Source organism: Macaca mulatta, chromosome 6, assembly GCF_049350105.2.
Source record: "Macaca mulatta isolate MMU2019108-1 chromosome 6, T2T-MMU8v2.0, whole genome shotgun sequence".
NCBI classification, from domain to species: Eukaryota; Metazoa; Chordata; class Mammalia; order Primates; family Cercopithecidae; genus Macaca; species Macaca mulatta.
This window is the reverse complement of record NC_133411.1, coordinates 8,415,262-8,440,774: the sequence shown is the minus strand read 5'-3', so window position 1 is coordinate 8,440,774 and position 25,513 is coordinate 8,415,262. Positions and strand designations below refer to the sequence as shown.

At 42.6% G+C, this 25,513-nt stretch overlaps 1 long non-coding RNA gene across 1 annotated transcript; it reads left to right on the top strand.

Moving 5' to 3' along the window:
• Nucleotides 1-37: 37 nt before the first annotated feature.
• Nucleotides 38-9,669, top strand: LOC144341377 (uncharacterized). The gene is made up of 7 exons (XR_013418259.1): nt 38-259; nt 1,088-1,134; nt 2,724-2,801; nt 4,602-4,730; nt 8,074-8,257; nt 9,025-9,106; nt 9,496-9,669. It is a non-coding gene; the product is annotated as an uncharacterized LOC144341377 (long non-coding RNA).
• Nucleotides 9,670-25,513: the final 15,844 nt, after the last annotated feature.

The following is a 25,513-nucleotide window of genomic DNA, read 5'->3' as shown; positions in this document are numbered from 1 at the left end:
CCACGACATTTTTTTCCTTTCTGAGGTCATAGCCACTGTAAGTCTTTGCTTCTCTCTCCATCTGTGAGGCCATCTCCCTTTCTGTAGAGCACATCACCTTTACTGATGCACCTGCATCTGGTTCAGACTTAGTCACCCAGCCCTGAAATTATATCATATCACAGGTCAGTCTCTGAGTCTCTTAATGTGAGGTCTTGAGAGAAAAATCAACATGCCTTTGGTTGGATGAAGAACAATCAGCAAGGTGGTGGTGGTTGTGGTACAGGTGGTGGTGGTGATGGTGGAGGTGGTGGTGGTGATGAAGGTGGTATAGTGGTGGTGATGATGGTGATGGTGATGAAGATAGTGGTGGTGGTGTTGGTGGAGGCAGTGATGGTAATGAAGGTGGTGCTGGTGGTGGTGGTGTTGGTGGAGGTGGTGGTGGTAATGAAAGTGGTGCTAGTGGTAGTGATGGTGGTAGTGGTGGTGGTGACGGTGGAGGTTGTGGTGGTGATGATGGTGGTGGTGGTGATGAAGGTGGTGGTGGTAGTGTTGGTGGAGGTAGTGGTGATGGTGGAGGTGGTGGTGGTGATAATGGTGGTGGTGGTGATGAAGGTGGTGGTGGTGGTGATAATGGTGGTGGTGGTGGTGGTGATGGTGGAGGTTGTGGTGGTAATGACGGTGTAGTGGTGGTGATGATGGTGGTGGTGATAAAGTTGGTGCTGGTGGTTGTGATGGTGGTAGTGGTGGTGGTGATGGTGGAGGTTGTGGTGGTAATGACGGTGGTAGTGGTGGTGATGATGGTGGTGGTGATGAAGGTGGTGGTGGTGGTGTTGGTGGAGGTACTGGTGATGGTGGAAGTGGTGGTAATGAAGGTGGTGATAGTGGTGATGGTGGAGGTGGTGGCGATAGTGATGGTGGTGATAGTGGTAGTGATGAAGTTGGTGATGGTGGTGATGGTGGAGACAGTGGTGGTGGAAGTAGTGAAGGGCTCTATGGTAGAGAGAATTTCCAATTCAGGGTGGTGATGGGAGGGTTTATTAAGAAAACATTAGGAAACAGAGAGGGTATTCCTGGTATCTCTGAAATAGTAATAATAATTTCCTAGGTCTGTAATAATGCAAAAATCAGAACTGGTCGAAACATAAAACTCAGGTAAAGAAAGCACATTTTAATCAAATTCCAAATCATATCTGTCCATAATATTAAACCAATTTCTTGCCTAGCCTTATCAGTCTTTGTGCATTTTTGTTGTTGTCGTTGCTGTTGTTTTGTTTATTTTTAGAAAAAGCCTCACTCTGTCACCCAGGCTGGAGTGCAGTGGCACGATCATGACTCACTACAGCCTTGATCTCCCGGGCTCAAGCAATCCTTCTACCTCAGTCTCTTGAGTAGTTGCTACCACAGGTGTACCACCACACTTGGCTAATTTTTATTTTTTTTGGAGATGGGGTCTCACTATGTTGCCCAGGATGGTCTCAAACTTTCTGGGCTCAAATGATCCTCCCATCTTAGCCTCCCAAAGTGCTGGAATTACAGGTGTGAGCCACTGACCTTGGCCCATTATGCATGTATTGAGTTAGATTCCCTAGAAGCAGGTCCACAAATTGCACCACAGTTACCCTGAATCAGGCCAGGTGGCCAGCCTTTGAGACACCATGGTGGTTGGCCATTGGCTGCTGGACACCCTACCTGAAGGGAAGAGGTGTATGTGGTCTCCAAGACAAGACAGTCCTTGTCCTGCAGAAGGCCATAAACAGAGAAGAGGGCAGCTGTGACCCATCAGCTGCCAAACTCAGCAGCTTGCGGCTGGGTGCAGCTGTTAGGAGAGAGACCACAGTGCTTACCACACACAGTACAGCACAGAGGCTCAGCATGACTGGTACTGCACAAACCAAATGCAAGGTCCAGTTGGATCATCTCAATGCCACCTCCTCATTTTTCTGTACACCCTCCCCTAATGATTTGCTTCTGGAGCTCATCACTCTGGGCTAGACTCTACCATGGCCTCAAAATCTCCTGTAACCTGGAACTGCCTCCTTCTCCTGCCTCATTCCATGCCCTACTACAGCTGCCCATTCTCTCCAGTCACTCGGGCCTTCTCTTGTTTCTTCACTGGACCAAGTTCCTTCCTCTCCCAAAGCCTGCACACAGGCTCTTCCTACTGGTCACAGAACCCTAGAAAGCTCTTCCAGGCTTTATCCAGACCAGTCACTCCTGCCTTTGATTCCTAGGCTCAGAGGGACCTATCTTTTTCCCACTCCCACCCCCTTCCTTAGAGCTTTTACATCACACTTAAAAAATGACAGTTGTTTTGTGACCAGCCCTTTAATGTCCCTCCAGGATCCTACCACAAAATTTGTGATTTTTAAATGCTCAGTTTGTGACTTATTTGGGAAGGACTCAAGACATCAGTTTAGTGAATGGTGACAGATACTTTTAATAACATTAGAATACATTGTAAGAGAATAGGAAATAAGAGAGTACAATGCACTTAGTAAAATGCATATTGTTGGTGACACTTTAATTCCGGATATCTATATTTAATTGTGCATGTGTTTGTGTGTGTGTATGTGCGTGCCTGTATACCAAATCATGATGTAAAAGCTATTCTGACTCTGGGTAAGAGTCATTTGAATACATTTGAAAGTCACTCTACTGAATTGTAGGCTCCATCTTTGATTAGATATGTGGCTTTGGACACATTACTTGACCCTTTCTGTGCCACAATACCCTTTTTATAGAGTCCTTGCAAGGATCAAGTGAGTTGAAATTCATAAGGTGCTTGGGAATTGAATGCCTGGCGCCTGTGGAAGTGCTGTGTGAGTATTACACAGCATTACATTTATTTATGCATTTTGTTCGTTACTCTGTCCTCCTTGCCTATCTTAGTGCCTGGCACACCCTAGCTCTCAACAATTGCTAACTGAACAAACAGCAAGGAGCCTGTGGCATGAGCCATGTTGTATGTACCTACGGGTGAGAACACGGCACATGTGGATTCAGTGCGTCTTCTTAGTAAGTGGCTGAGGAGGTTTCAGGGTGATTTCGTGCTGGTGAATCTGCCCCTCTTCCTGCCCCCACCCCCCCACCCCACACTTCCTCTTACTGAAAGTCAGCCTGGGCCAGTATGTATTTATCGATGTGTCTGGCAACCTTTAAACATTACCTAAATAAGTAAAGGGAACCCAAGACAATGGGTGGGAATGTCTTCATTTATGAATGAAGTCAAGCAAACCTCAAGCATTCTTTCTATCCTTTTTCAGAAGATGCTCCTTTGGGGCCAAACCATAGGCAGCTGCACAAGGAGTTTACGATGTCTGATCTAGGCACAACTGAAGTGTTCATTTTATTCTTTTTTTTTTTTTTTTTTTTTTTTTTTTTTTTGAGATGGAGTCTCACTCTGTTGCCCAGGCTGGAGTGCAGTGGTGCAATCTCGGCTCACTGCAAGCTCTGCCTCCTGGGTTCACGCCATTCTCCTGCCTCAGCCTCCTAAGTAGCTGGGACTACAGGGGCCCGCCACCACGCCCAGCTAATTTTTTGTATTTTTAGTAGAGATGGGGTTTCACCTTGTTAGCCAGGATGGTCTCGATCTCCTGACCTCGTGATCCACCCCACCCCCCCCCGGTCTCCCAAAATGCTGGGATTGCAGGCGTGAGCCACCACGCCCAGCCTCATTTTATTCTTAAATCTTCCTCCACCAAACCTGAGAGAGACCCAAGGGAGGCGGCAGGAACTATTAACATTGTTGAGAACCAGATGGTTTAATTCAGAAGGACCAATTATATTTCTATTGTTCCAAAGACAAGAGTACAATTCTGAGTCCCTTTTCACTGGAAATAGGCTAATGGTTTCTTGGCTAATGGTTTCTTTCCCGTTTTGACTGGCTGATCCAGGAATGGTCACTCATACATCACATCCAACTTTGCTCCCTGGCCGCCTTCTAGGGAAGCGGACCCTGGAATATGCCAGTGACTTTGCTTTCTTATCTCACGAAGGAAGAATTGGTGGACATTACATGAAGGCAGGTTTAAGGTTAACTAAAGGACAATTGAGTTGGCCGGTGAAAACCAAAACCTAAGAAAAAAGCTGTGGCAGTGTGAATGTGTATCACTGAACAAGTCCACCCGAGGACCAGATGACCATTTTTGTCTGTTGCAGGGGTTTCCAACGGGGATGTGTTAGTCCATTTTTGTGTTACTATAAAGGAATACATGAAACTGGGTAACTTTGTAAAGGAAAGAGGTTGATTTGGCTTATGGTTCTGAAGGTTGTACAAGCATGGCACTAGTATCTGCTGGGCTTCTGGTGAGGCCTCAGGAAGCTTTCAATCATGGTGGAAGCTGAAGAAGGAGCTGGCACATCCCATGGCAAGAGAGAGAGCAAGAGAGAGAGGAGAAGGTATGGGGCTTTTTTGTACGAACTAACAGAGCAAGAACTCACTCATTACCGCAAGGACAACACCAAGCCATCCATGAGGGATCTGCCGTCATGACCCAAACACCTCCCACAAGGCCCACCTCCTACATTGGGAACCATATTTCAAGATGAGATTTGGAGGGGACAAACATCCAAACTATATCAGGGGATTCTAAAGTCTCTCTCTTTCTCACAATTCTCAGTGCTGCAGTAATTCTGCTGACCTCATCCCCATACTTGCCATCCTCTTGCAGGGGTGTAGGTTCCAAGGCTGGCCTCCATGGGGTGCCTCCACCCTCTTCTCTTGCTGTGTCTTTAATGTGATGTACCAGGTATGCCATTACCTTTATCTATATGTTAGGTCCAAAGCCCTAGTCTTTCTTTACTCTGCATGTGAGAAGGTGCCTGTGCACCCTTGCCTTGGTGAGGGAAATGGCTGTGTTCTTTGACAAAGATCAGCTTCTCAAGGTACATGGACACCAAAGCTTATAACCTATTTATATATCAGAGCCTGTTGTCATCATTTTTGTGTGGGAGTAATTACCATATCTTAGATTTTTCTTTTTAAAGTTGAAGTTGGATTTGCACAAAATGTTAAGAGCATTTTTACAGCTTCTCTGTTGTATGAAGAATATGACTTTGAACATATGAATCTGGATAAAGGATATAATTTTGTGTAGGATGTTGATTCCAAATGAAAAGGTAGAGTTGTCATTTTAAATAGGAGTGGAATTTACTTCGTAGAAACCCACGTACGTACTAGATGGTTTAGTTTTTCCAAGTTTTCTTTGCATTGAAAAAGAAATGTTTATTTTAGAAAGAATTTCACACTTTATTGAATGCAGATAGCCTTCAGACAAATTCCACCATATCACTCCTTAAGTGTTCATTGAATAAATGAATCCATAACAAGAGTACTTATGTCTAACGTTTTTACAGTTTTGGAGGATGGGAGAGAAAAAATTGTGATTGGTATGAATAAGCAAATGTTTTCCAAAATACCCAAACTATTTTAGAATTCATGAATTAAATTAAATATCTAGTTTTTCCTTGAAAAGAATTATCAGAGAAGAGATTGAAGGAAGAAAAAGAAAACTCTTTTCTTTTGGGCACAAACATTTTAACACAAAGAAATACTCAGACCTGTCTGGTTTTATTTACTCAAGAGTTATAAAATGTTACTTTGGATTAAATTAGTCCAATTATGTATGCCTTCTATTGAATTAAGCACATATTCTAGAAGATGGATTATGTGTACATAAAATTTGTGCTAACTAAAGGAATGAAGAAATGAATGTATCTAAAATGAAAGGCATTGTTATTACTTTCTAACCTGATATAATACCACTCCTCAAAATGAAATACACAGAAATAAGTTTCTGAGAAAATTATATTTTAGAATTTGCTCAAGAATTGTCAAAATATACTCAAAACCGTATGAGCTGTGGTTGATGTAGGTTTTATTTTTCAGTTTTTATTACATGAGAAATTAAAACTGAGGGATTTAAAAACATATATTCATTTATTTAAACTTAATAAGCCAATCACATGTATACACAACTTTTTTAAATGAAAAGTATATTTTCCCAAACCAAAAAAAAAAAAAAAAAGTGATATAGGTGGTATTGATTCACATTTTTGCAAGTCTATTTGATGTTTGGTTTAATAAAAGATGCCTGGATTCTCATATCTGCTTCTACATTCAATCTGTTGTGTTATGTCATTTTGTTTGAAATATATGAAGAAAATCTGGCTGACTACAGATATACAGATGGAAAAGGGAGAAATATTTTAATAGCCTCCTCAGATAATTGTGGATAGTCTTTTTGGTTACCACATCAAATCTCAAAATGTAGTAATTCTTTAAATGTTAATTGCAATGTAAAATCTGAAACCATAACAATGATCTTTCTGTATTCTGTATACTCATGAGATTGAGAAACCAAATACTGATTTTGGATTATTAAGAAAAATTTGGAGTCCCCAGTTTTTCTCACATAACACTGTGAGAACTGTTGTTTTAAACCCCGCTCCCCCCCCCCCCCCCCATTTTGCTGTAGTAGTTTGGAAGGTTAAGTATAAAGGCGAGAAATTTTTTAAATACGTCTTAACAATCCCAGAAGACTTCTTTTGGAGATAATAACAAACACCAAATTTGATACTAAAAATTACATTGAAAGGTAAAGAACTCAAAACAAGGAAGGCAATCTTGAAAATGAATAACCTTGGAGAATGCAGTCCACAGTCCTGTTTTGTTTTGTTTTTTTTTTGAAATGGAGTCTCCGTCTGTCGCCCAGGCTGGAGTGCAGTGGCACGATCTCAGCTCACTGCAAGCTCCGCCTCCTGGGTTCACACCATTCTCCTGCCTCAGCTTCCTGAGTAGCTGGGACTACAGGTGCCGGTCACCACGCCCGGCTAATTATGTTTTTTATTTTTAGTAGAGACGGGGTTTCACTGTGTTAGATCACCTTGTGATCTGCCTGCCTCAACCTCCCAACGTGCTGGGATTACAGGCGTGAGCCACCGCGCACAGCCCTCATTTTAAGAGTTATTGTACAGTTACCCTGTCATCAGGATAGTGCGATCTGGTTTCAGGATAGATGAATGAAACTGAATACAGTCCAAAAGCAGATCTGCATGTACGCAGAAAGATTAATTTTGACAAGTGTGCCAATGTCATTCAATGAGGGAAAGTCTTTTTTAACAAATCATACTAGAACAACTGATTATTTGTATAAAAACAATTGAAACTTTATCTATCCCTAACATGAAACTGAACAGAAATAGATGGATTTCCCTAACATGAAACTGAACAGAAATAGATGGATTACAGATGAAACATAAAAGCGAAAATTTTGAAACTTTCTATAAAAAACCTGAGGGGAACTTTTTTGTGATATATGTAGTCAAACATTTCTCAGAGAGATTGCAAAAACACTTTATTAGAAAAAAAGAAAAGTAAACTGGATTCATGAAATTTAAAAATTTCTATTCCTCAAAACGGTGCTAAAAAATAAAAAAGCGCATCACAGACTAGGGGGAAAGTTCATAACCTATATATGACAAAGGACTCGAATTTGAATTACATAAAGAACAGCTACATTTCAAAAACAGTAAGACAGGCAATCCAATACAAATGTTCAGAGGACTTGGATAGATATGTGAGCCCCAAATATCTGAGACAGGTCTCAGTTAATTTAGGAAGTTATTTTGCCAAAGTTAAGGACGCACGCCAATGACACACCTGATGACATGTGCCCAAGGTGGTCGGGGCACAGCTTGGTTTTGTAGACTTTAGGGAGACGTGAGGCATCAATCATATATGTACACTGGTTCCATCTGGAAAGATGGGACAACTGGAAGAGAAGAGGGGGCTTCCAGGTCACAGGTAGATAGGAGAGAAACGGTTGCATTCTTTTGAGGTTCTGATTAGCCTTTCCAAAGGAGGAAATCAGATATGCATTTATCTCCGTGAACAGAGGGATGACTTTGAGTTCCGTCTGTCCTTTGTCCAGGAGGAAATTCCTTGTGAGGGAGGTGGGTCGCTTTTCTATCTTAGTAGCTACCACTTTTAGGAATAGAATAGGAGGCAGGTTTGCCCTAAGCAATTCCCTGCTTGACTTTTCCCTTTGGCTTAGTGATTTGGGAGTCCCAAGATTTATTTTCTTTTCACAGATATTTCAAAAAAGATGATATAAACATGACCAAAAAAGACATGAAAAGATGTTTAACCCTGTTAGTCATCATGGAAATGCAAATTAAAACCACCATGCAGACACCAGAGTGGTTTAAATTTGAATGACTTCCAACACCAAATGCCAGAGAGGACATAGAGCAACTGGATGTCTCATGCTCACTGGTAGGAATGTAAAAAGGTGTAACTTCTGTAGAAAACTAATTGGTAGTTTCTTACAAATTAAATGTGCCCCTACCTTATGATCCAGCAGTTTAACTCAGGTAATTTCTCTAGCAGAAATGAAAACATATGCCTACACAAACTACTTGTACACTAGTGTTTATTGCAGCTTTATTTATAATAGCAGGAATGTTAAACAATCCAAACATCCATCAACAGGAGAATAAATAAACAAATTGTGGTGTATTCATACTATGGAATAATAACAGTAGAAAGAAATGAACTAGTGGTACATACAACATGGATGAATACCAGAAATACTATGCTGATTGAAAGCAGGCAGATATGATATCTAGAAATCATATCATATGATATCTAGATGTTTCCTTTTTTATGAAGCTCTAGAACATGCAAAGCTGATCTATGGGAACAGTTCAGCATGGTGGTCTTTCTGGGTATGGGAAAGAGAATATATGCAAATAAACATGAAAGACTTTCTAGGTGGAAGGCAGTGCTGTATGTCTTTACTGGATGTTGGTTCCATGGGTACATACATTTTTAAAAAACATCACAGTATGCACTTAAGATCTGTGCATTTTACTATATGTAATTATACCTCAATAAAAATTTTTAAAAACCCTAATTATCACAACTGTTATGAATATTTTCTTGGTTTATTAAATGAGGCATTCAATCAAATATGCATTTTGATTGCATTATGAATATGAAACATGCAGATTACCAATTCATATTCATTTGGAAACCTACAGGCAGAAGGGAAAACTACTGTGTGTGACAGGAAGATGGACTTACCCAACCTTCAACGTTCTCAATCTCTTGTCTATTAACATGGTAATTGCCTTTAATGACTTTGTTCTCCTCGGTGTAATCACACAGGAAACTTTAGAAGGAAGATGCATAAATTATTCTAACTCCTGCCAGGGAAAGAATCCAGACTTTAATCAACTTCTGTGCATTTTATTCTTCATATTAAAAAGTTACCTTTACATTTGGACTCAATCAACAAGCCCTCTTGTCTAGAAGAACAATCTTTGCTTTGTGCTCCCATCAGTAGGACGATGTCCCCAGTATAGAAGACAAATGGCCTTCTTGTTCAAAGAGGGTCATCTATAGTACTGAAAGTTATGCAAACTCATCTGGTTCTCTCTGCCCTTTTCAAATAGCATCTCATAACAGTATCAACACTACTTATGGTGCTAGTTTTATATAATTCTTTTCAGTGTTTGAAACATTATGCATTCAAAGCAAACATCTGGGAGGAAGATGGGAGAAGCGTTCTTGCCCGGGTTCTACAGAAGTAATTGAAGTTCATGACATTCAAGCTCATTCATCAGTAAATGAATTTGGGTCATGCTTTATGTCTGTTGTAAGCACAATGAAAATTTGCCTCTGTTCCTGAAACCTTTCTAGATTGAACTTCCCTCACTTTTTGAAAACCGTATACAACCCATACTCTCAATATTTGAGACACCAATGAGTTGCTGCTTTTAAGTTCTCTGACACAGTAACCCTGGCCAGGAATTGGATGGGAGACTTAGGTGGAATCCACCATGGAGCCAAGGAGGATAGAGAACAATGCATGATTTTGACAGGTCTTATTTGCAGTCTGGCCTACAAGCTGTGTCACAGTGAAGTAGGTGGTAAAACAAATGAACCCCCTTCCTTCTCATTCTGAAACAGGCTGCCTCTTCTATTGATCTGCAATTCAGCACTTACTGGGTTAAGGAAACACTAAACATAAATATTATATTTAATTCTACACCACATTATTCTAAATGCTAATTGTCAAAGAAACTTCCTATACAGGGTATCTTTCCTGTCCAGATATTTCCAGGAGAACTCAGTGCACACCTATATTATAGGAAAAAATTATTTAAGATAGCACACAGTGTGGTGCAAAGAACTGTCACCAGTGTAGAATATGAATTTCAGCCTTGGAAAGAGTTTGGGGTCAGAAATGAGTCCAGGTATAAAGCCTAACACTGTTATGCCCAGACCGTTTATTCCCCGAAGAAGACCACCAGAGTCCAGAGTCAAAGCTAAGCAGCAAGGATCTTTATTACAGGTTTGAACCTGGAACTCTCCCTCGCTCGTGAAACGAGACGGGCAGGAGAGCTCCCCCACTGAGCTCCGAGCAGTGTTATATAGTCTAAGAAAAGTGGGCATAGAGTTATTATACAAATCAGATATATGATTGGCTAGTGTTTGAACAAGGCGATTTGGCTAACTATGATTGGTTCCCGCCATTTCTGATATTTTGGTTCAAACTTTGAGGCGGGAGAGCAGGTTTATGGCAGCAAGAGTTTATCTTACTTAAACACGTCTTGTGACCTTGCCTCAGAACTTACAAAATCTCTGGTATGTGCAAAACAAAATCTCTGGTACGTGCAGAAAACCAGGTACTCACAGAACTTACGAAATCTCTGGTATGTGCAAAGATTAGAGAGCAGAACAAGGGTGTAGCGGGTGGGGGGCGGGTACACATCTATCTTTGTGTCCTTTCATTTCCCCCTTCTCATAAGTAACTGGATGTCCAATCTTGGATATCCAGAGTCTTATAATATAGCCTCACTTTCTGGGTGCAGGAGAGGCTGGTGATGGCTACAGAGGACCATTAGTTGGATGGTATCAAACCTTTCTCTGACAAATTGTAAAATTTTATTTACCACACAGGGGCCTATAGTGAATAGAAGTAGTAAAGACATTAGGGGGCCTAAAAGGGGTGCCAGAAGGGAAAACATTGAAGAGCTCCACCAATTGTTAGCGGCTGTAGTGAATTGTTGCTTTTTCATTTCTAAGCTTAGTTCGTGTAGGCGTTGGACTCTTTCCTCAACTAACCCTGACTCATTTATATAGAAACAGCATTCTTCTTTGAGGAACATACAGGTACCTCCTTTCTCAGCCGTGAGTAAGTCTAAGGCTCTGCGGTTTTGAAGGGTGACCTGTGCTAGGGAGGTGAGCTGCCGCTGAAGGGAGGCTAGGGAATAGGCGGAGTCTTCCATAGCAACAGAGAACTGTTGTAACAGCTTGTCGTTTTCTATCATGGAGTGTTGTAGGGCCCCTCCTGCTAACCCCGCTGCGACGACAGAGGTGGTTAAGGATATTCTGGCAATTAGTGGTAGAAAAACTGCTCGTCTATGTCACGCAGTTTCAGTTGGGGCAGTCCCTGCCCAGCCTATGAACTCTGCCGGGGTCAGCAGGGTCAGTCGGGGAACTAGTGTAACAGGGATGCACAACTGTCCGTCAGAGATGCTTTTGGACAGAGTTTTTAACAGAGTCATATTACACCAGAAGAACACACCAGGGGGAGCACGTATGGGGCTATTAGGGTATGTAGCTGTCTGGTTGCAGAGGCTGCTACTAAATGCTGAATAACAGTAGGGGTATTTCTCTTGGTATGGGTCACGGTACAGGGCTACATCAGGTATTGCAACTGTTGATGAATTAGAATCTGGCATATAGTTTGTGGGTGGGGAGGAAAGGGGAACAGTGATTAATGGTGGTCTTCCTAAGGTTGCACACATAAAGCAAGAGGACAGGTCGCCTAAACCGGTGAGGTTGGCGAATGCTAGCCCTTCTTGTAATAGGGTTAGCCAGGAGAAGGGCTGCAAGTCTTGTGATAGCTTGGTTTCCTGTCTGTGGATTTGTGTATGGATTAAGGGTCGAATCTGGACTAGACTCCGCCACAAGTACAGGTGGCTACTAGGCCAGCTACTACTGGCATCGTAGTAGACTGCCCCATGTTGGGGCGATGTCCACCGGGAGTGCCCTGGATCTGTTATTATCCAAGTGAATATGTTGGGAGTCCCTGTCGGGTAGCGAGTCCTGAGGAGGTTAGACTTTCTCGGGTATTCGTCCCATACCCTGGCTGAGTGCATTTTACAATAGTGGTATGGGCAACCTGCATTCTGGTGCCACCAATAATTCTTACAATTATATTCAGTCTGATCATATTCAAAACAAATCATGGGTATCCCCGGTTGGGCAATTTGGAAATTAGTGAAATTGAGGTAAATTGGAGTATTGCACCCGGAGGGGGGGCAGTCTGCACTAGCTAGCAGTTTACCCGCTTGGGGGGTTTCCCCGGGGTGAGTTTTGTTCTCATAGAGCCAGAACCTCCAGACATAGGGATTAGACGGCGCAGCAGTTAGGAGAGTCAGATGCATAAGGCATAAAAGCATAGGCAAGCTAGACATGGTTATGGCTATGTGGGTGATGGCGCAGGGTTAGCTTTAAGGGATTGTTCTTAGCTTTGTCTACAGTCCATGTAACCGGTGCTCCAGACGGCTCGAGAAGGTCGGATGTTGGGTCCACTGGTTTGACGTGTGTGTAGTGGATCCATGAAGCGATGCCTTCTACTTTGAGAGCGGTGGGAGTAGTCAGGAGTACTTGCAGTGGTCCTTTCCACCTGGGTTGAAGAGTTTCTTGCCGGTGGCGCTTGACTAGGACCCAGTCTCCCGGCTGGAACGGATGAGGCGTCGGCGGAGGTCCTGCCTCGTACAGTTCTCGTAGTCTGGCCCAATTTCCTGGTGAATTTTCTGTAAAGCTTGTAAGGAGAACAGGAGCTCAGAGACATTTTCAGTTTCAGGTTTGAGTAAGTCATCTTTTAGACTGGGGACCAGGGGTGGGGGTCTGCCATACATGATTTCATATGGTGTGAGGCCCAGTCTGTAAGGGGTATTTCGGGCCCGGAACAGAGCGTAGGGGAGAAGTACTACCCAATTAGCGCCAGTCTCCATGGTCAATTTAGTTAAGGTCTCCTTCAGAGTCTGATTCATCTTTTCTACCTGTCCTGAGCTTTGGGGCCTATAAGCACAATGTAATTTCCAATTTGCCCCAAGAATGGAAGCCAAATCCTGACTTACCTTAGCAACGAAGGCTGGTCCATTGTCTGACCCTATTTGGACGGGAAAGCCATACCTGGGGAGGATTTCTTCCAAAATTTTCTTTGCTATAACCTGAGCAGTTTCTCTCTTAGTTGGGAACGCTTCTGTCCATCCTGAAAAAGTATCTACAAAGACAAGTAAGTACTGATACCCATATTTTCCAGGCTTTATCTCAGTAAAGTCTATTTCCCAATAGATACCAGGCCTAGTTCCTCTACACCTAATTCCTGCGGTGGTCTGGGTTTGGGGGCAAGCGTTGTTTAGTTGGCAGGCTTTGCAATTTGTTGTGACATCGCTGGCCAGTTCAGCTATGCGCCTGATTCTAAACTTGGCGTGCCTGATTAAGTCCATCATTTGCCGGGCACCCAGGTGGGTTGTCCGGTGGATGTGTTCCAACACCTGCCGTCCTAATTTTTCTGGTAGGATGGTTTGGTCATTTATATCAGTCCACCACCCATTTTTAACCTGTTTTAGGGGAAGCGTGTTCATCCATTCGCGATCCTGTTCGGTATAGTCGGGAAAACATGGCAAATTTCGCGGGCCAGGATCGGGGAGCTGGAGCGCGAGGAGCTGACTGGGAGCTTTTGCTATGCTCCTTGCGGTTTGGTCGGCTAAGAAGTTGCCTCGAGCAATTGGCGTAGTTGGTTTCTGATGCCCAGGGCAATGTACGATAGCCAATTTCTTTGGTTTCCACAAAGCAGTTAATAGAGCTAGGATCTCTTGCTTGTTTTTTATTTCTTTGCCTTCAGCTGTTAATAGTCCCCTTTCTCTGTAGATAGCCCCATGTATGTGCGCAGTAGCGAAAGCATAGCGGCTATCCATGTATACTGTTAGTTTTTTCTCTGCCCCTAGGGTGAGGGCCTGTGTGAGGGCTATCAGTTCGGCTCTTTGGGCCGATGTCCCTGGAGGCAAGGGTTCCGCCCAGATTACCTCAGTCTCTGACGTTACAACCGCTCCTGCATACCGCTGGCCTTGGTGGACATAGCTGCTGCCATCAGTGAACCAGGTGAGTTCTGTGTCGGGGAGCAGACGATCTTGCAGGTCCTCCCGCACCCCATACACCTGAGCCAGTATCTCAGTGCACTCATGGAACGGGGCATCCAAGTCTGGATTTGGCAGCAGTGAAGCAGGGTTTAAAGAGGTTGGGGGCAGAAAAGTTATTCTGAGGGGGTTTAACAGCAGTCCTTGATAGTGGGTGAGCCGGGCGTTACTCATCCATCGGTCCGGCGGCTGCCAGAGGACGCCTTCAATGGCATGCGGGGTTATAACGTGCAACTCTTGCCCCATGATAAGTTTATCAGCGTCTCGGACCATTAGGGCGGTCTCCGCGATTATCCGCAGGCAGGGTGGCCAGCCAGCAGCCACTGAATCCAATTTTTTTGACAAATAGGCAACTGGCCTCTGCCAGGGGCCTAGGTACTGTGTTAACACGGCTTTTGCAACACCCTTACTTTCATCTACGTATAAGTGGAAGGGCTTGGAGACATCAGGGAGCCCCAGCGCGGGGGCTGATAACAAGGCAGTTTTGATTTGTTGAAAGGCCAGCTCAGCCTCTTCCGTCCAATTGAAGGGCTGCCGTTCCTTTGTTGCCTGGTATAGGGGCTTGGCTAACTCAGCAAATCCGGGTATCCATAACCTACAGAACCCTGCCGACCCCAGGAATTCTCTCACTTGCCGTGTCGACTGGGGTCTAGGGATGCGTAGGACTGTTTCCTTTCGGGCTTTGGTTAGCCAGCGTTGCCCCCCTTTTAATAGGTACCCCAGATAAGTTACCTCCGACTTGCAGATCTGAGCCTTTGTTGCTGAGGCTCGGTAGCCTAGCTCCCCCAGAGTCTTCAAGAGGTCCTCAGTCCCTTGAACACAAGTTTCCGGGGATCTGGCTGCTATTAAGAGATCATCAACATATTGCAAAAGAGTTATTTCAGGGTGTTGCCGCCGGTACTCACCCAGATCTTCATGAAGGGCTTCATCGAACAGGGTTGGCGAGTTCTTGAACCCTTGTGGCAGCCTGGTCCATGTTAGCTGACCGTTGATGCCCCTCTCAGGATCTGTCCATTGAAATGCAAAGAGTCCTTGACTTTTGGGAGCCAGAGGAAGGCTGAAGAAAGCATCTTTTAGATCAAGAATGGTATACCACTGTTTTTCGAGATGTAAAGCACTCAGAAGGGTGTATGGATTGGGCACAGTGGGATGTATGTCCATGACCCTTTTATTAACTTCTCTTAAATCCTGTACTGGCCTGTAGTCCGTACTGTTGGGTTTACGAACAGGTAACAGTGGAGTATTCCAGGATGAGTGGCAAGCCCGTAGGACTCCCTGGTCTAGGAGTCGGCGGATATGGGGTGTAATTCCTTCTCTTGCCTCCAGGGGCATAGGATATTGCCGAACCCGAACCGGTCCGTCCCTGGCTTAACTTCCACAAATATGGCAGGTCGATGTTTAGCTAGCCCTAAGCCCCCAGTTTCTGCCCACGCTTCAGGGAAACGCTGGAGCCAAGAGTCAATTTCCTGATCGGGGGGCTTTTGCTCTTGATGGAGTCTGTACTCATCTTCTAAGGTGACAGTCAGGATAGATATTGGCCTGTTTTGGGAATCAGTTATCTTGGGCCCTTCTGGCTCAAAGTGGATTTGGGCCCCCATTTTTGTCAGCAAGTCCCTCCCTAGTAGAGGGCAGGGGCTCTCTGGGATGACTAGGAAGGAATGGGAGACTTTTCCCGTTCCTAAGTCTACAGTCCTCTGGGTTGTCCAGGGGTATTTTTTGATGCCTGTGGCCCCGTGCACCCAGGATGTTTTCTTAGACATTTTTCCAATTGGTTTGGTTAGGACTGAGCATTCCGCCCCAGTATCGACCAAGAAGCGAACTGGGGACCCCTCCACTTGCAAAGTTACCCTGGGTTCGGGGAGGGGGTCGGAACCCCATCTTCCCTAGTCAGAGTCCTGGGTAACGAGTACGGAGGTAGGGTTAGCTGGTCTCCGTTTCTTTGGGCAGTCTTTAATCCAGTGACCACGTTCCTTGCAATAAGCACACTGATCCTTTTCTAATCCTTGCCTAGAGCCTTGCTTTGTCTGCTTTCTGCTTTGGCCATTCCCTGCCTGGGGGAAAGTTGCTACTAAAACTTTGGTCATTTCTTTGGTTGCCTTGAACTGTTTTTCTTCTGGAGTATCCCTATTATTATAAACTCGCTGGGCCATCTGAACGAGGTCCTGAATCTGCTTTCCCTCTAAACCTTCTAATTTCTGGAGTTTTCTTCTAATATCTGATGCTGCCTGGTTTACAAAGGACATTACTACCGCAGCCTGATTTTCCGGTGCTTCCGGGTCCATAGGGGTATACTGTCTGAAAGCTTCCATTAATCTCTCTAAATACACAGCGGGGCTTTCTGTCTTACCTTGTAACACAGAATATACTTTAGCCAAATTGGTGGGCTTGCGAGCTGCAGCCCGGAGACCCGCCATTAGAGTCTGGCGATAAATGAGCAGTTGTCCCCTACCTTCTGCCGTGTTTTAGTCCCATCTGGGCCGGGTCAAAGGAAAAGCCGCGTTAATGAGGTCAGGATTTGCAGTTGGCTGGCTGTCATCTCCTGGAACCAGCTTTCTGGCCTCAACTTGGATTCTTTCCCGCTCCTCCGTTGTGAACAGGATTCGGAGGAGCTGTTGACAGTCATCCCAGGTTGGCTGGTGAGTAAACATGACACTGTCTAACAACGAGGTTAGATCTTTGGGATTATCGGAGAACCGAGCATTTTGGGAGTTCCAATTGTATAAATCACTAGTGGAAAAAGGCCAATACATGAGACGGGAGAGCCCGATATCATCGAGCGATCCTATTTCTCTGAGAGGCAGGGCTACGGTGGAGTCAGGGAGTCGGGAAGCTTGGTCCCGCTGTACGCGGCCTCGCGTTCGGCCAGCCGGCCCCCCCGGGTTACTTTCGCTCTCGGCTGCTTCCGCTTCTCGGTTTCCGTCTACGGAAGCACCACCCTGAGGGACTGGGTCCTGCGGGATAAGGTGCGGATATGGTGGGGGAAGTGTGGGTTCTAACGTTAGGGGGTCCTGGCTGTCTGGCAGCACAGGGGCCGAGGGAGCAGAGGGAGTCCTTTGTCTTGTAGGTCGCATTACTAGGACCTTGCAAGGCTCAAGGATGAATGGAGTTATCCAGGGCGGTGGGTCTTCCACAAGATTTTGCCACACTAGAATATAAGGAATTTGATCAGGATGTCCTGACTGCCCTGGAAGGAAAATCTTAGTTTTTACCTTAGTAATAATAGAGAGACAGAAAGTTCCTTCGGAGGGCCACCCTATGCCGAAAGAGGGCCACTCCGAATGGCAGAAAGTAACTAGCTTTCCCTTCTTTAGTTCTACGCTTAAGTTACGCCCCCGAGCCTTCACATCCTTAAAATTGGTAACAAGGAGTGAGAGCGGCGTGCTCTGGTTGTTGCCCATCTTTGGACTGCTCCTACAAAGAGAAGGAGGGACAAAAATGAGTGTGAAGCAGAGGGGAGTATCCGACAGGTCCGGTCCTGGAAGGGGAAGAGAAGGTTTTATGTTTTGTTTTGGACTTACACTTAACACTTAACAATAACGGACAGACAGTGAGAAACAATGAGCCTTCGCGAGCGCGTGTCGGACTTCCGACCTGAGTCAGATGGGGCAACCAAGGATGGAGGCCCCCAGATCGGCACTGGGGGACGTCTCCCACCACTCCCGAGTGGCTGTCTTTTAGCGCGTCCGCCAAGACCATGCCACTTATAAAACAGACCAATACAGATTACAGATTACGGATTTCGCGAAATTTCAGGGAGACAGACAGAGACAGTGACAAAGCCGGCTTACCTACAGATTAAGATCCATTGACTTGGGGTTCTGGTGGGCTTGGGGGAAATCCCGGACGAGCCCCCATTTGTTATGCCCAGACCGTTTATTCCCCGAAGAAGACCACCAGAGTCCAGAGTCAAAGCTAAGCAGCAAGGATCTTTATTACAGGTTCGAACCTGGAACTCTCCCTCGCTCGTGAAACGAGACGGGCAGGGGAGCTCCCCCACTGAGCTCCGAGCAGTGTTATATAGTCTAAGAAAAGTGGGCATAGAGTTATTATACAAATCAGATATATGATTGGCTAGTGTTTGAACAAGGCGATTTGGCTAACTATGATTGGTTCCCGCCATTTCTGATATTTTGGTTCAAACTTTGAGGCGGGAGAGCAGGTTTATGGCAGCAAGAGTTTATCTTACTTAAACACGTCTTGTGACCTTGCCTCAGAACTTACAAAATCTCTGGTATGTGCAAAACAAAATCTCTGGTACGTGCAGAAAACCAGGTACTCACAGAACTTACGAAATCTCTGGTATGTGCAAAGATTAGAGAGCAGAACAAGGGTGTAGCGGGTGGGGGGCGGGTACACATCTATCTTTGTGTCCTTTCAACACAAGGACAGCCTTAGATCAATAACCTAGACAAATAGTGTCTTTAAAAATCAGCTTCCTCATCTGAAAAATGAAGATAATGATATAGTCCTATCTGTAACCAGGGGGAACCTTCCATTGAATTGCAGAATAAACGGAAGGCATTTTTTGAAGCTTAGAGTCATGTACAGCAAAACTTGTGGTTTCCACATGTTTTTGCTGTTGTTTCTCAGCCTTTCTGAAGTTGCTGATGGGTCTGGACTTCTTCTGGACTCATCTCTTGGGTTATATTCATCCTTTTAAATACCACAGGCTTCTTCTAATAAACTTTTCCTTAGAGGGCCATTGCTGACTTTTTGGGAGTTTTTAAGGTGCCTTTATTTTACACCATCTTTTTGAATGCTCAGTTTGTATACATGAATGCCCACCCTGACAGCAATGGTGTGTATATAAGCGGAAAAGAGAAAATAGGAACTGTTTCTTTCCCACAGAGGAGTCTTAGTTGCCAGTAAAATGAGAGGAGGAGATGTTTTGGCCCATAGAACGGAAGCGTCCAAGAGTCTGCCAAGACATGACTCAAGGGCACAGATACATCCTCAGGATCATCTCGGTTTCACTTTTTTCCCTTCTCAGTTCTGCTTTCTTTGGTGTTGGCTTCATTTTCAGAAGGACTTAGGTTCTCCCCTAGAGGTCTCCGGATGGCTACTCCTCCCCAGCTCCTGGCTTACAATCTGTCTTAGTATAATAGCTATCCAACTACAGAGAGAAATCCTCTTCCCCGATGGCACAAGCAACTGTGTGGCAATTAAGTCTCACTGACTGGAATGGTTGTCTGGCTTGGGGCCCTCATCATACCCACAGCAAACACAGTGACCAGGAGCAATTCAGGGCACCACTGTCTCAGGTCCGGGTCACATGGGACTTATGGTTAAAGGACAACCCCATCTAGACATTTCACAACAATTTCCTTTCTTTAGAGATTCAATGAAAAGTGTATGTCTTTCTTTGATGAAGGTAGTCAGGCAGCAATTCGTTTTTCAGACACTTGCATGTTCTGGTTTTGGTTGATGTATTAGCATTCTATGTAACAAATTACCACAAACTCAGGAACTTAAAACAACACACCTTGCTTAGTTCACAGCTCTGGAGGTTGGAAGTCGGACATGGGTCTTACTGGGCTAACATCAAGGTGTCAGACGGGCTTGCCCTCCTGGAGGCTCTAGGGGAGAATCCTTCCCTTGCCTTTTCCAGCTTCTGGAACAGGAATCGCCCTGCATTCCTTGGCTCAGAGGCTGCTCCTCCGCTTTCAAAGCCAGCGCTCTTACTCTGACAATCCTGAGTCCCTATCGTCTTGCAGCTTCTGTATCTTTCTTAGACCTTTGATCATGCGTGCTTTACTCCCTTTCTCAATTCCAAACCAAGTAAGTCTTTAATATCACCAGCATTTTCTATCAAATATACTTGAAAATAGAGAATTTATTAAATTTGTTTAGATGTATTCTTTTAAGCCTCGGATGCATAATAATTTGATAAAATAGAGGCTAACCAACAAAACTATGTGTTATAAAGTAATGTAATGCATTTTTTTCCCTCAAGGCCAATTACTAACTCAAGTTTACAGAAATAATTTAGTTTAATTATCAAATCCCAGGAAGAAATAAGAGTAGAAATGAAAGATGTATGAGCCACTCTACCAATGAATGTGGTATTTGTTAATGCCTTCATTTTTAATAGGATTCTTTTGTTGCCCAAAAGAACATGTCTATGGATTCGTGGGATTTCTTAGAAACTGATTTTGCCCATGATATTAAAATGGTAGACAGAAGTTTTATCATGTTTATTTTATTTGCCAACAATTAATGTGTCATGTGGTGCTTCATGCATGCTTTTTATTTTCCTTTTGCTCTTAGAAATTTTCTAGGAATCCCTTTTAGGAAATTGTATAGATTTAATGTTTAGCCTTGAATTATTACTTAGTACCGTGTCTTTTCAAATAGTACAGATAAAATAACATGTTTAAATTATTTTTAAAAATCTACCTACCCTTATTGAGTTAAAAGATACACATTGTGTTTTCTTTGTTTTACAAAGGACATCCAGTGCCTTAGAAAATGCCAATACTGAAAGTTCTATGCACTCCAAGGTCACAGAGAAAGGCGGAGAACCTGCAATGTGCCTAGAGGATGTCCTGCATCCTCTACAGCCAGTGTTCCCTGCTCCTGTAGGAAACAGAACAGCACATTGCTTGCATCTTGCATGATATAGCAATTACCATGAGGCAGAAGAGCAGAACTGTCCCAAAGGTAACTTAATCAATGCATACTTTAGATGAGCCTCCAATCAGGTGAAAAAATGTCTTCCTATTGTAAAAAGCTTATTGAAAGGACAATAGGAAAATTGCAAGACTTCCTATGTTGGTGTCCCTATACTTGTCAGAGTGTTTCAGTGGTTTCATTTTATTCAATTATTAACTAAAGCATACAGCATTTTTGTCACAATATGGAAAATCTTTGGAGAGAAGTAAATGCATTAAGTCCTTGCTGCTTCTTTTATTATATATTCTTCTAAAACTGCTGAGCTAGTAGGATCTATAAGCACAAAGCAGTGTGTTAAAAATGGCCTCAGTTAAAAGCAGGTATAAGGCAACAGCAGCAAGAATTATGTAGCATTCTACAGACAAACTGTGTGATTTGAGGAGGAAGTGTGAAAATTTGCTCCTTTTTTCTTTTCTTTTCTTTTTTTTTTTTTTTTAGAGAAAACACCCAACAGATGCTTTGAGATTTTAAAAACCTTTTCAGCTGCACAGGAAGAGAGTTTCTGCAGAAAGGTTGAAATTATAGAGCAATATCTAATGCAGACAATTTTGTGGTCAGACCCAGATTAGTGGTGCAGGGTGCTAAGGTTTGTACTAAGGATGTAAAATTCTGACTCTATAGGCAGATACATTGCAGGATGTAATAAAATGCAGGTATATACTTATTCTGATGAATGGTTCCAGAAGCAATAATTAAACTGGATTTCTGAAGTATTGTTTATTCAAGGAAATATTGTAATAGAACAACAGTTTTTACCCAGGTTTTTTAATTCTTCAAATATGGTGACTGTCCTACCTCCACCTATGGTCCATTCCCTCTTGCACTGGTGGCGGCTTATGTGTGACCTTGGCCTCCCCAAGTCATCTGGCAGCAGCTAACAATTCTATACCATTTCCCACTCTTTCCTCAGATACCCAGCTATGACCTATCAAAGAACTGCCTTCTCTAAGGCAAAGAATTTAGGTCCTGAGCTCTCTCTGGACTTTAGTATAGATGGCATGAAAGTGGATAACTTCTTACTCTTGAGTATAATTCTTACATAAAGTAATGTGGTTGTATTTACAGCTGATATTTCCTCGTATTGCTGGAAAACTTGGTAAACTTTACAATAATAGGCTGTATGCTATGCTAACAACATTTCAGTAGACAGTCATGCCCTGGTATCACAGGGATTGGCCCCAGGTCCCTTGTGGATATCAAAATCTGTAAATGCTCAAGTTCCTTATATGAAATGGCACAGTATTTGCACATAACCTATACCCATCCTCCTGTATACTTTAAATAATTCTTAAATTATGTATAACATTTAATAAAGTATTAAAGTATTAATACTTAATAATTTCTCCTTCCTTCCCTCCTTCCTTCCTTCCTTCCTCTTTCTTTCTTTCTACTCTCCCTTCCCTTTTCTTTCTTTCTTTCTTTCTTTCTTTCTTTCTTTCTTTCTTTCTTTCTTTCTTTCTTTCTTTCTTTCTTTCTCTTTCTTTCTTTCTTTCTTTCTTTCTTTCTTTCTTTCTTTCTTTCTTTCTTTTCCTTCCTTCCTTCCTTTCTTCCTTTTCTTTCTTCCTTTCTTTCCTTCTTCTTTCTTTTTTTCTCTTTTCCTTCTCTTTCTCCATTTCTCCCTTATTTTCTTCTCTAGTTTTCCAGGAAGTAATATCAACTATACATACTTTTAATCCCAAATTAGAAACTGTGGAGTGATAATTATATCATTGACTTCTTTTGATGGAGAACAAATATACATCCCCAGAGTTCTGACTATCCTTCTCACACTGTTCCCAGGCAATTGAAATTGAGAAATGGGTCTTTATCAGTGACTCTTGACTCATGCTCAAGAGCGTTAGAATTTTAAGTCCGTGGTAACTCCATCTTTTTCTGAAGGTTTGGCTGGAAAGTGCATGCACAGAGTATATATAGAGAGTGTATGGAGTGTGTATTACCTACTGCCTTTATTCTGCTGCCTTTCTACTAAAGAGGTTTCCTGTTTGCTTTTGGTTCAAAGCCAAAATCTCCCATCTTGACACCCAAGTTATCATTAAACACACCTTGCAACAATCCAATGTTCTCTTTTACTCTTCATCCCCTCCCCTCCACCTTTAGTTCTAAATAAACAGCTTTTATTCTATTAGGCATCCTTTAAATCCAAAAACTCCAGTCTTGTCTCATCTCCTACTTCTAAAATCCATTTTGGATGGCTGTAAACTCTTCTGCCCCTGTCAATTCGAATCCTGGAGATTTTTTTAAGTCCAAGATGAACATTCTGGACATAGAAATAAACTATTATAATTAACTCTGTTTTGGAAGCCTCTTTCCCTTGCTTGGAGGTCTTGCAGCATAGAAGTATATCCTCTACACTACCTTTGCTTTTCTTCATTTTCATATTAGCCCCTTAATTGGTAATTAGCATTTTTGTTTGTGTATCTCATTTCTCCTGGAAAGGATAGTATCGACTTCTTTGTAATCTCTTATAGCACATCGTATGATTCTCTGGTACACCACGAGTTCATAAAAATCTTACTGAATTGATTTTTATTGTACAATAAAAAATATTGTCTGGCGAATGACATTTTATTAAACTATTATGATTTTCTCAACGTAAGATTTTTCTACTGAATTTTTAGTGCCAATCTAAAAAGGAGCAAAATAATGAAGATGATTTCTGAGAAGTGCAGTTTCGAGGAAATCATCTAGTATTAATACATATACGTTCTTCTCACCTGTGCTACTTATACTCAGTGGAGAGAATCAAAATCCAGAAGGTGATGCAAAAATCCTTATCCAAATATAGTTACTCAGTAGCATTGATAAAAAAGAAATTAATGCATTTAATAGAAATGTTTATGACTGAGACAAATCAGACTTTTCATTTTAAATCTCTGGTATCTTAATCATTATTTTTGTCCAAACATCTACATATTGATGGATAGTTTAAGTCAAAGAGATTTCACTGGATATAAAATTTTAAAACATCAAAATAACACTTAATTTATATTTTTAGATGTTAGCACAAACAAATTCACAGCTGCTTGAGAAAATCTTCAAGTAACGACTTTAAAAATAGTATCATAGAACCATGCTTTTTTTGCACTATTTGTGCACCAAGGCCAAAATTTTAATTTCCTATGGATCACAGACTGATACTTTTGTAAAATACAAAACTATGTTTATGGATGCCACAGCAATGTTAAATTACTATAAAACCTTCCATGTGGTTTCTGTCACTTTCTGCACTTATTTAATGGCGCAGCAACAAATGATTCATGGGAGCCAACAATCTGTAGACCACATTTTGAATAGCAGAGCCATGGACTTCACTATAACAAAAATATCATCTCAAGGAAAGAAAAACCAGATAAGTTTTTGCAAAAGAAGGAAACAAAAAAATTCGAAAAACCTCTATCCAGACAAGTAGATTCTAAAGTTTATAGGCAGAGGCAAAAGACCCAGAATAGCCTACACTATATTGAAGAGTAAGAAGAGAGTTGGGGGGCCAGGTGCAGTGGCTCATGCCTGTTATCCCAGCACTTTGGGAGGCTGAGACAGGCAGAGCACGAGATGAGGAGATCGAGACCATCTTCACTAACATGGCGAAACCCCATCTCTACTAAAAATACAAAAAATTAGTCAGGCATGGTGGTGCACACATGTAGTCCCAGCGACTCAGGAGGCTGAGGCAGGAGAATTGCTTGGACCCAGGAGACAGAGGCTGCAGTGAGCCAAGATTGCACCACTGCACTCTTGCCTGGGCAACCGAGTGAGACTCTGTCTCAAAAAAAAAAAAAAAGAAAAAAGAAAAGGACAGAGTTGGAAGACTGACACTGCTCAACTTGAAGCCACAGTAACCAAGACAGTGTGGTATTGGTAAAAGAACAGACAAATAGATCAGTAGAATAGAACAGAGATCCCAGAAACAGACCCACATAAATTTGGTCAGCTGATGTGTGACAAAGAAGCAAAGGCAATAGAATGGAGGAAAGGTACTCTCTGTCCACCAATCGTGCTAGAACGACTGGTTATTCACAAGCAAAAAATAAATCTAAATATAGACCTCCTAGTCTTCACAAAAATTAACTCAAGATGGATCACAGATCTAGATGTAAAATGTGAAACTATAAAAATCCTGGAAAATAATATAATGGAGAATCCAGATAGCCAGTGCTTCAGTAATGACTTTCTATACACAACATCAAAGGCATGATCCATTAAAGAAAGAATTGACAAATGGGACTTTATTAAAATTAAAATAGACTGCTTTGTGAATGATGCTATCAAGAGAATGACAAGACAAGCTACAGACTAAGAAAAAATATTTGCAAAGACATATCTGATAAAAGACTATTAACTAAAATATATAAAGAACTCTTAAAACTTAACTATAAAAAAACAAAAAGTTTGATTTTAAAAAAGGCCAATGATCTTAACAGACACCTAATGTAAGAAGATATATAGGTGGCAAATAAGCTTATTAAAAGATGTTCCACATCCCATGTCATCAGGGAAACGCAAGTTAATACAACAATAAGATACCACTACATACCTATTAGCATGGCCAAAATCCAGAACACTAACAACACCAAATGCTGGTGAGGATGTGAGCAGCAGAAACTCTCAGACACTGGAGAAATGCAAAATGGTACAACCC